We start from the raw sequence: 10,615 nt of genomic DNA, 5'->3' as shown, positions 1-10,615 counted from the left end.
CGGGTGGTCTTTCACCTCGACTGAGTTGGATGAGTTCGTGATCCAGCAGCAGTTCCACAACCCCATGGAGAAGGTTGTTCGCGAGGAAGAAGAGCCTTCTCCTTGGGAGGCCAGCCGGGCATCAGTGTACGCGCCCGAGGCCTCATATGATTCTTGGAGCCACCACTACCACTCTGGAGCCAGAGGAAGCTCCTGGAGCTCGCAGTAGCCGACCTCAACTTAGGTCGGAAGCCTAAGCTTGGGGGGTACGTATCCTTCTCCCCTTTCATTGTATCATCTGTAATATCCTTTGTAAATCTTTTCAGAGTTTTTGCGTGTTCTTCTTTGTTCTCCGTTTGCAAAAACAACAAAAATATTTCTCTTTTCCTTTGCTTTCGTTTAACATTTGGAAAACCCAAAAATAGTTCTTTTCTTTAGTTTGCTTTGTTTGCAAAGTTCAACTCATGTCCATGGTGGCAATTGCACTTGATTATATCTTTCTACGTTCGATCGTGCAAGTGACGATGCAATAATCACGAAGATCGATGGAAGGAATGCAACAAGGAAAGCCGGTATGAACTCTATTTGTTTCTACTTTTGTACATATGCATGTACTTATGATCTAGAGACCAGCTTGTAGCGACATAGTTCTATGATTACAATGCTTTCCCAGTAGTTCATGCTTTCTTTGTGACTAGTCTCAAATAGCTGGAGTGCATAATGTGTTATTGAAATGATTTGTATGCATTAGATTGTTCATGGTTTGGCATATTAGAGTTGTATTTCCCTTCGGAGAATTTCTGGATTGACTAGGCACATGCTTACACATGTTTATGACTAGAAGTCTATCATGCCTTGATGACCTTTTTATTTCAGAATAGTTATATCGCTTTCATGCCCGATTCAATGTTGCTTTGTCGCTCTACATGATTATGACCGTTATTGCTCTCTAGTTGGTCGATTCCCCGTCTTTTGCTAGCCTTCGCATTTACTAAGCGGACTGAGTGCTTGTGCATCCAAAATCCTTAAAACCAGTTGCGCCATATGAGTCCACCATACCTACCTATATGTGGTATTTATGTGCCGTTCTAAGTAAATTTGCATGTGTCGTGTTCTAAATTTTCAAATAAATATTTTGTTTTGTATGCCCGAATTGCTCATGTAGTGACTAGGGGCTATCAGTATCTTCCATGCTAGGTAGGTTATTCTCAAGATATGTGTTGATTCACTCTCTTTCATGAGAAAGTGGCTGATAACCGGGATGCCCAGTTCCATGCTCAGGCTCGATTCAAATTTAATGAAAAAAAACTCCCCCAGGATTGTTGATTGTATGGATGGTACCCGTGGATTCGACCCACCATGGAATGTGATAGGTTGGTGGAGGGGGAGTTAAACCTTTACTTTTCTGTTTGGGAACCACCTATAATGTATTTAACATGAAAGATATTGAGATCTCTTAGTTATTACGGTGACAATGGAAGCATACCGACCAAAATGTTGATTTATCTCTGTTTTTGTTAGGAATTAATTAATTATGTTAATTAAAGGGTTAATCCCTGCTTATGTCGGTTCCACTTTTCTGTAACCGCTCCTTTGTAACCGCCTTTGTATCAGGGTATATATACCCATAAATTCATCAATGAAAGCAACTGTTCCTGTCATTTGCGCTTCCTCTCTTCACACATTATCAGCACGCTCGTACCCGAGAGCGTTTTGGCCAACACAACACAATAAGAAAGCGAAGGGGAGGCAGCCTAACAGTGACAAGGCGCCAAGGCTATCTCTCGCATCTAGTGGCAATACGGTCGGCGCATGACGATCGTCCGATGATGGAATTCTCAGCGTCAAGCCATGAACGGTACCATCCCCGGCAAGGATCGAGGCAACAACTCTAGCAGTCTCAACAGCCCCTCCATCTTCATGGCAAAGAAGATCATGCATCCCTACAAGGTATGAATCAGGAGTTGTCTTTTCCGATTAAATCAAAGATCTACTAGTAGTAAGTTCTGTAGTAACTAATCGCCTCATAGCGTGTGCGCAGGAAATATTATAGATAATCCAAGAAAGAAAAGGAATCCGTCAGCCACATCATGCTTGTAACCGAGAGCAAATGGCAACTCGAACCACGACAAGAATCACATGGATGTATCATCCAAAAAGAGGAAAACAGGATCCGAAGATTTATCCATTTGCTTTATCTTCTTCGGTTCTTCCCATGAATCAACGATCTATTCATAATTTGTCTCCTGCATACAGCTATGCGCTCACGAGAATTACATCCATCTGAGTTCATATCAGAAAAATAGAGAAGAATACATCGATTCAAGGACGAAGCGCCTCAAACACGATCTACAAAAGGTAAATTGTAGAAAGACGACACACAATGAGTATCAGGAAGAACAAGAACTAGGATGCAATCATCGATAAGAGCATCAAGTGATGTTATTCGATTTATTTATTTTCTCCTATTCCAACACAATAAGCACTAACCTCCAGGGCGGCATATCAATGCTGTCCAAAGCAAAACTCCGACGGCGACACCAGTGGATGCATCCTTCGGCCAGGCTGCTCCTCGCGACGACGTCCCGCCAAGGTGCGGCAGAAGCGTCGGGCCTCCCTCAACATGATTTGCTAAGGCGATGGCCTGGCTTGACGCCCTCCGGCATCAGCGGCAACGGGAAGCGGGCGCACGGCCAACGGCCTGTGATGGTGGCGAGGGCCATGACCAACCTACACCGGCAAGACGTGGCGGTGGCTCCAGCGCGGCGCCGTTCAGCGTATGAGGCGACCAGATGCAAGGCGATGGTCGCTGCATTGAATTGGAGCTAAGGATTCAATCAGATCGATTAACATCCATACACTCACACACAAAGGGATAGGGACCTTATCTCTTTCCCATTCTTCCGATTAGTCCTTCCATTTTCTGTTATCTACAGAAACGTGAATTGAGCCATCAGATTAATTAGACTTTGTAGTTTAGCCCTCAGGCTTACTATTTTAACACTTTAACTCTTTGGTTTTTATTATCTCTATTCTAAGCTCTTGGGTTTAGAAAAATATATATGGGAGAAACACACGTCATCCTAAATTTCGTAGAACATAATTTTACACCATTGTATAATGGGCAAAATCTCATTCCAAGACCTCATGTCTTTATATATTTGCATAAGTGTGTAAATTAATTATTTCACCTATAATGTTGTACTAGCATTTTTGTAAGTGCATCTAGTGCCCTTAGTGATTTTGGTGGTTTGAAGACTTATTGGTTAAGTAACTAATGTGTTTATAAGTGTACACGGGCTCTATAAGTCCTGAGGAGTTTGAGTTATACGATGAATATCGACCCCTAAAAATGTATGTCTTCAGTTGAAGAAATTGGTCTTATGCTGATGACTTTGATCGCAAAGAAATAACGATGAAATTGATATTCCTCATGAAGATATTGAAGATGAGAAATTCGGTGTGTCCTAAAAACAAATCAGTCTGAAGACTTTTAAGCGTGAAGATTTATTCTTTATGTTTCATTTTCTTTACTCTTGAGTCACAGGAACACCGTATTGTAAAAGGGGGTCGAGGTAATACTACGGAATGAATTTCCCCATGATGCTCAACCCAAGCCTAAACCTACAAAAGCCTCAAGTGAGGAATATGAGAGACATGAGGACTCTCACAGTTAAGAGTTCCGACCGTTGCCGCGATTCATGCCACCTCACCAATCTTATCCACAACAACGATCATACTATTTAAGGGCATTTATGTCAAATCATGTCGGGATGCTCCAAGGCTATAAATAGCCGCCCCCGCAACCACTAGCTGGTTTGCTGCTCCGCGAGAAACTGACACTTGTCATTTAGAGAAACCCAAATTCCTCAGCGTCTTCGTGAGTAAATCATCAAGTGAGGAAATACCCCAAACATCGAACCATAAACCAAAAACCAAGTGATTGAGCATCACTGAAGAATTTGTTCCTGTGTGGAAATGAAGCCTTTTACCTTTGTGGACTGTCCATCCTTCAGACGGTTAGGCGTCATGGTCTAGAGCATCCAACAGTCAATTGTGGATCGCCGAGTGACCGAGTTTGTGAGGGTTTCGAAGCCTGCCCTGAAGACTTAACACGAGTGTTGGGTGAGGACTGTGTGTCCTTAGCTCAAGGAGAATACAGTATGGACTGTGTGTCCCGGGGCGGTGTGTCCTTTGGTTTCAGTACCAAGCCGCTCCAAACCAGACGTACGACTGTCACAGCAGTTGGAACTGGGTCATCAACAAATGTCTTCATCGTGATACGGGTTCTATTTCTTCAACTATTTCAATTCCTCAATATTGTATGTTGAAGACTTTTATTATCACTGTTTGAAGAATTTGCTGAAGACTTTCTCTGAATTTCCTCAACCTCAAATTCTTTATACGAGTTAATCTTCATCTGCTTTTCTGTGCGTGCATACTGTGCAAATCGATTCTCATAATCTTCATCAAGTAAACTGATGTTGTAATCGTTGCACCTCTGATCCTGTGCTATTTCCGCTGCATGTTATTCATCAGTGACGAATTTCCTCAAAAGGAATTTCCTTAGCGATGAAATTCTAAAAATCGCCTATTCACTGCCCTCTAGTCGATATAACGCACGTTCAATTGGTATCAGAGCAAGGTACTCCCTTGTTCTGTGTGATTTTGGTTTAACCACCTGGAGTTTTAGTTATGTCGACTTCAGGTATGATCAAGGCTACTGCAGGATGTCCTACCTTCGAAGGAAAGGACTTTCCCTATTGGAAGACCATGATGTGGATGCATCTTCAGGCTATTGACAATGATCTCTGGTACATTGTGTAACATGGCATTCCCCCCATCGTTGCTACTGTCTCTGCCACTGATGTGTAGAAATTCAAGCAACTTGATTCTCAAGCGAAGAATGTCATCTGTGGCCATCTGAGCAATGGTCAGTATGGAAGAGTGAGTGCTTTGAGCACAACGAAGCTTATCTGGGATAGGTTGTCCAAAGTTAATGAAGGAATTTCAGCTCAGCGTGATTCTCGTGTTGATGTTCTTCGCAATCTCTTCAATCGCTTCAAGAGGCTTGACAATCAAAGCTGCCAAGATACCTTTGATCGCCTCACAGACATCTCAAATGAACTCCAAGCACTGGGAGCTCGAGACATCATTGACCATGAAGTTGTGAAGAAACTGCTAAGATCTCTCGATCCATCGTTTGATACATTGGTTCTGATGATTCAAGAAAGAGCGGACTATAAGATGCTTGATCCTCCTGATATACTCGAAAGACTCAATACTCATGAATTCCAACAAGGAGAAAAGGGAGATCTGTATGGACCAAGCTACTCTAGACCTCGGGCATTGATGGCCAAAGCAATTTCCTCATCTGAAGAAGAAGACTCAGATTGAAGCATTGGTGATCCTGAAGAACTTGGACAGGAGCTTGCAATGCTCGTGAGGAAATTCCAGAAGTTTACAAGGCGTGGCCAGTTTGGTAAATCTTCAAGAAGAGATATGAGGAAATCAGAATCTTCATCTAAGGACTACAAGAAAAGAACCTGCCACAAATGCAAGAAATCGGGTCACTATATTGTTGATTGTCCTCGCTGCGTGAAGGAATCAAAGAAGAAGCAATACATGGATGAAAGTTCTAATGACTTGAAGAAAAAGAAGAAATCTTCAAAATGCTCATGCTCAAAGTCCTCATCACACAAGAAGACTAGTTTCAGAAAGGCTCGGGCACTCATTGGCAAGGAAATGGATTCTGAGGAAGAATCTGAGGAATATGATGAAGAGGAAGGTTCTGAGGAAGACTCAGAGTCTCGCGTGGCAAGTCTTGCACTGGCTACCACATTCGTCAACAAGTCAATCTTCAACCTTGAAGAAAAAGACAACGCTATCTACACTAATGACTTTGCTCCGACATATTGCTTCATGGCAAAAGGTTCAAAGGTACCAAATGACACTTCCTCCTCTCATTAAAGTGACTGTGGACCTGATGATTACAAAAAAACCAGATACGGTAAACTTGCTAACATTGCAACTAAACACAAAGTGCCATTGAAAAGCTTCAAAAACTGGTAGACAATAGCAATGGCATGTTGAATGATGAAATGAATCATACCGAAATCCTCACTGAAGATGTGAAAAGTCTTCAGTCCAGATTTGATAGTCTTCAAGATCGTTATGGCACACTCTCGGCTGATCATGAGAAACTTTCCTATGCATTTATTCAAAGGAAACTTGATCTTGAGAAGTTGAAGATGTCTTATGATGATCTTTGAATGGAAAATGATTCATTACTTACTCAACAGATCAGTGTCGCTCAGGTTGAATTCAGTCCACCATGTATCAAATGCGTCGAGCGTGAAACTACAGATTCTTCACCAGAATCGTCAAATGCTTTTATTGCTACAAATTCTTCAACTGCTCCTATGGTAACAAATTCCTCACTTGAGGAAACCACAAATGTTACTAACGAAAATGCAGTTATGAAGGAATTGTATGTGACAGGCATGTACAAAAGTCTCAAAGGGCATCAACCCTTTGCGATGTGCTCAAAAAGAAGATTCTGAACAGGAACCCAAGGAAAGAAGGAATTGCCTTTGAAAGGAAACTGAATGGTGATGGATCATACTGGAAACCTGAGCAGTATCCCAAAACCTCATGGGTTGCTGCTAAAGGACCTCTTGTTGATCCATCCAATCTAACAGGCTTTGCATGTTAATTATCCTATTCCTCATATGAGTCATTTGACTCCAACTATAAACTATTCAAAAATCCATCTGGTAAAGTATTTGCACGATATATTGCAACTAACTGCAGGAATGGACCACCCCTGAAGAAAATTTGGGTCCTCAAAAGTTGCTTGGAAAATCTTCAGGTGAATGTCCTTATGACACCAGGAGTGAATAACCTGGACCCATATCAAATTCCTCAGGTGGACCAAAGTCTTCAAGAGGATCAAAATCCTCAATTAGTCAAAACTATGCTCATACTCGTGCTAATGCTTCTGATATGCAGGGAAATTACAAGGGATATGAATATGATCATTATACCTCAAATCATTATGTTCATAAGTCCTCAAAGACCTTCTCTGCCTATTCATTTGAGTACTCTAATCCCCCTACTGTGAAGAGAAGCGCATTAGCTTCAATGCCCCCTTTCTCATATGGTGCTCGCAGGATGTTGAACTCTTTGCCACCCCTTCAGATGTGGGTGGTGAAGAATTTGAACTAATCTCTTCTGCAGGTCAGGTCTCCAGATGAAATCACCATCTGAAGAATTTGCTCGAGACCTGAGGAAAATGCTTGATTGGACGGAAGCTAAAATTGATGAAATGATAACATTTCACACGTCCTCAAATTTACTGTTTATGATGAAATTCCTATCTGATGAAATTGATAGCATATTCTTCAAGTCTGAAGCATATGAGATGGTAAGTTGTACTAATTCATCTGCAGGATGACAAACCCAAGAGTATTGAGTGGGTTCTTGATAGTGGTTGCACAAACCACATTACTGGTGATAGAAGCTTGCAGATGAATGCCACTGAATCTATCACCACTGAAGCAAATCACTTATGCTGACAAAGGTAAAAGCAAGGTATTGGGACTTGGCAAAGTGGCTATTTTCAAGGACAGACACATGGACAAAGAGATGCTTGTCGAATCCCTTGGGTTTAACCTCATGTCAGTCTCAATGCTTTCTGATCCTGATATGGTTGTTATCTGGAAAATATATATGTGTAGTCATCATGGAATCTGACAGATCCAAAGTCTTCGAAGGATTTAGGAGAGGAGATTTGTACATTGTTGATTTTTCCACAAGTCTTCAACCACCCACATGCTTACTAGCAAAAACCTCAGAAGGCTGGCTATGGCATCGAAGACTTGGTCATGCAGGCATGAGGAATTTGCACACGCTCGCGAAGAAAAAGCAAGCCATTGGCATCGAATCCGTCAAATTCCTCAAGGACCACCTCTGCGGTGCTTGTGAGTCTGCAAAGATGACGAGATCCAAACACCCCTTCAAGACTATCATGCCCACTACTCATCCGTTTGAATTGCTTCACATGGATCTATTTGGACCTACCCATTATGCCACTCTAACCAATGCAGCATCCCTATATGGCTTTGTCATTGTTGATGACTATTCTCGATATACTTGGGTGCATATCATTCTGTATAAAACTGTAGTGCAGGAAGTCTTCAAACGATTTTCCTCAAGGGCCTCGACGAACTTCGGTGTCAAGATCAAACACATCAGGAGTGACAACGGGACAGAATTTAAAAATACTGGTGTTGATGATTATCTTGATGAACTTGGTATTACTCATGAATTATCTGCTCCTTATACTCCTCAAGAGAATGGCGTCATTGAACGCAAGAACAAGACTCTAGTGCAAATGGCACAGACCAGGCTTGAAGAATACTAGACTCCTCGTCGTTTCTGGCCTGAAGCTATCAACACTTCTGGCCACATCATCACCAAGGTATATCTCCACAAATTCCTCAAGAAAACCCCATACGAACTTCTCACTGACAAGAAACCCAATGTAAGTTATTTCAAAGTCTTCGGTGCGAGATGCTGGATTAGAGATCCTCACCATAGCTGGAAATTTGCACCTAAAGCACATGAGGGTTTTATGCTTGGTTACGAAAAGGACTCGCCCACCTACAGAGTCTTCAACACCTATCACAACAAGGTTGTTGAAACTATAGATGTGTGGTTCGATGAAAGTAATGGCTCGCAAAGAGAGCAATTGCCTCCTGTGCCACATAAATTATCTCCCAAGGAAGCAATCAAGTTCAAAGCTACTGAAGACATTGTTCCTACTGAGGTAATTGCTGAAGAAATCGTCCCAAGCGCTGATGAAATTCAAGAAGGCGCTCCTGAGGAAATTGCTCCAGAGCAGATTCCTCAGCCCAGACAAAATCCTCAACCAGCTCATCCAAGGATTGCAAATGAAGTAGAACTTGACATGTGATATTCTTCGCTCATCAAATCCTCATCTCGTTGGATATTCTGATTCTGATTATGCCGGTGGCCGTGTGGATCGCAAGTCAACATTAGGCACATGCCATTTCCTTGGAAGATCATTAGTCTGCTGGTCCTCAAAGAAGCAGAATTGTGTTTCTCTCTCCACTACTGAAGGTGAGTACATTGCTGCTAGATCCTGCTGTGCTCAATTGCTATGGATGAAGCAAACCCTCAAAGACTATGACATCAACATGAAGACAATGAGAGTGCAATCAAGACCGCCTACAACCCAGTACAACACTCGAAGACTAAGCACATCCAGATTCGTCATCATTTTCTTCGGGACCATGTCCTCCAGGGCAATATCATCATTGAGCATGTGAAGACTGAAAATCAGCTAGCGGATATTTTCACTAAGCCCTTGGATGAGAGAAGGTTTTGCAAGTTGAGGTGTGATCTAAATATCTTAGAGTCCTCAAATGTTTTTTGAAAACATGCACACATCCTAATACTTATGCAAAATTGATGACTTAGATGTGCAACACACAAAGAATCGATTTTCTTCAATCAATGAAGAATATCACTCTTAGTGTGAGGAAATTAATGAAGAATTTGGTTCTAAGGGCCCTACGACAATTGTACGCGGCGCCTGGAATCATCATTCTTATACGGTGGGTCACACCACCACCCAACTTTGAAACTATTCAAGCTGTTTTTCTTCAAAGTTGAAATTCATCAACCTGTCGCTTTGTCACAAAATCCTCAAGATTTTCAAAATCTTCAAAATCTTCAAAAACGTTTGATGATTTTCATTTGCCTAGATATATATATATATATAGACTAAGACTTCAAAGTACTCAACATCATTCACTTATAGCCCAGTCTTCAATTTGATATTTCATCTAAGTGAATGTGATCGGACCCGACTCCCCTCTATGATATACTCAACCCAGTCTATTCATTTCTTCATATGCGTTCTACTTGAAACTTGTTCAAAATCCTCACTGTGTCCTTGTCAGATGAGGACTTTGCAAAGAAATCCTCAAATCTTCAAAAATGAATTTTATAACGTTACACAGTAACTGGACCCACTTCCCACGATCGGATAAGCACGATCTCCATTCATTCATGGGCTCCACGTGTCGTGCGGAGACGAATAAGCAAGGGCAGTTCGGTCTGAAAGATTCGGACGAACCTTTTTTCACTTGAGCTATAAATAGGCCCTTACCCCCTCAGTTAAAACTCTTCGTCCTCTCATCTTCTCTCCGCTCGAGCTCAACCCTAGTTCCACCGCTCGCAATCTCGTCACCGGTGAGGAACAACTTCACTCCCTCGCCATCAAGCATGTGCATCCAGTTCCATAAATCCAAAGTTTTTCCATATGAGTCCACGATACCTACATATTTGCGGTATCTACCTGCCGTTCCAAGTAAATTTGCATGTGCCACTCTCTAAATCTTCAAGTGATAATCACTTTTGTATGCCTGGACCGCTCATGTGGTGACAAGGGGCGGTCAGTATCTTCCATGCTAGGCGTGTTATCCTCGATACGTGTTTATTCACTATCACTCAGGAGAAAGGGGCTGGTAATCGGAATGCTCAGCTCCATGCCAAATCGAAAATATAATTGCAAACAAAACTCCCCCTGGATTGTTGTTGGTATGGA

At 42.0% G+C, this 10,615-nt stretch overlaps 2 long non-coding RNA genes across 3 annotated transcripts; one reads left to right on the top strand and one right to left on the bottom strand.

The window, feature by feature from the left end:
* Nucleotides 1–1,587: 1,587 nt before the first annotated feature.
* On the bottom strand, nt 1,588–3,263 carry LOC123425482. Of its 2 annotated transcripts, none has more exons than XR_006621836.1 (2): nt 2,470–3,263; nt 1,588–1,922 (listed from the first exon to the last, which is right to left on the bottom strand). It is a non-coding gene; the product is annotated as an uncharacterized LOC123425482 (long non-coding RNA). The 2 variants fall into 2 exon arrangements; XR_006621835.1 differs by lacking the exon at nt 1,588–1,922 and adding an exon at nt 2,190–2,328.
* Nucleotides 1,837–3,067, top strand: LOC123425483. Its single transcript, XR_006621837.1, has 2 exons — nt 1,837–1,929; nt 2,010–3,067. It is a non-coding gene; the product is annotated as an uncharacterized LOC123425483 (long non-coding RNA).
* Nucleotides 3,264–10,615: the final 7,352 nt, after the last annotated feature.

This window comes from Hordeum vulgare, chromosome 2H (genome assembly GCF_904849725.1).
Source record: "Hordeum vulgare subsp. vulgare chromosome 2H, MorexV3_pseudomolecules_assembly, whole genome shotgun sequence".
Taxonomy (NCBI): Eukaryota; Viridiplantae; Streptophyta; class Magnoliopsida; order Poales; family Poaceae; genus Hordeum; species Hordeum vulgare.
The sequence above is the reverse complement of the archived record's forward strand: the minus strand, read 5'-3'. Positions and strand labels throughout refer to the sequence as shown.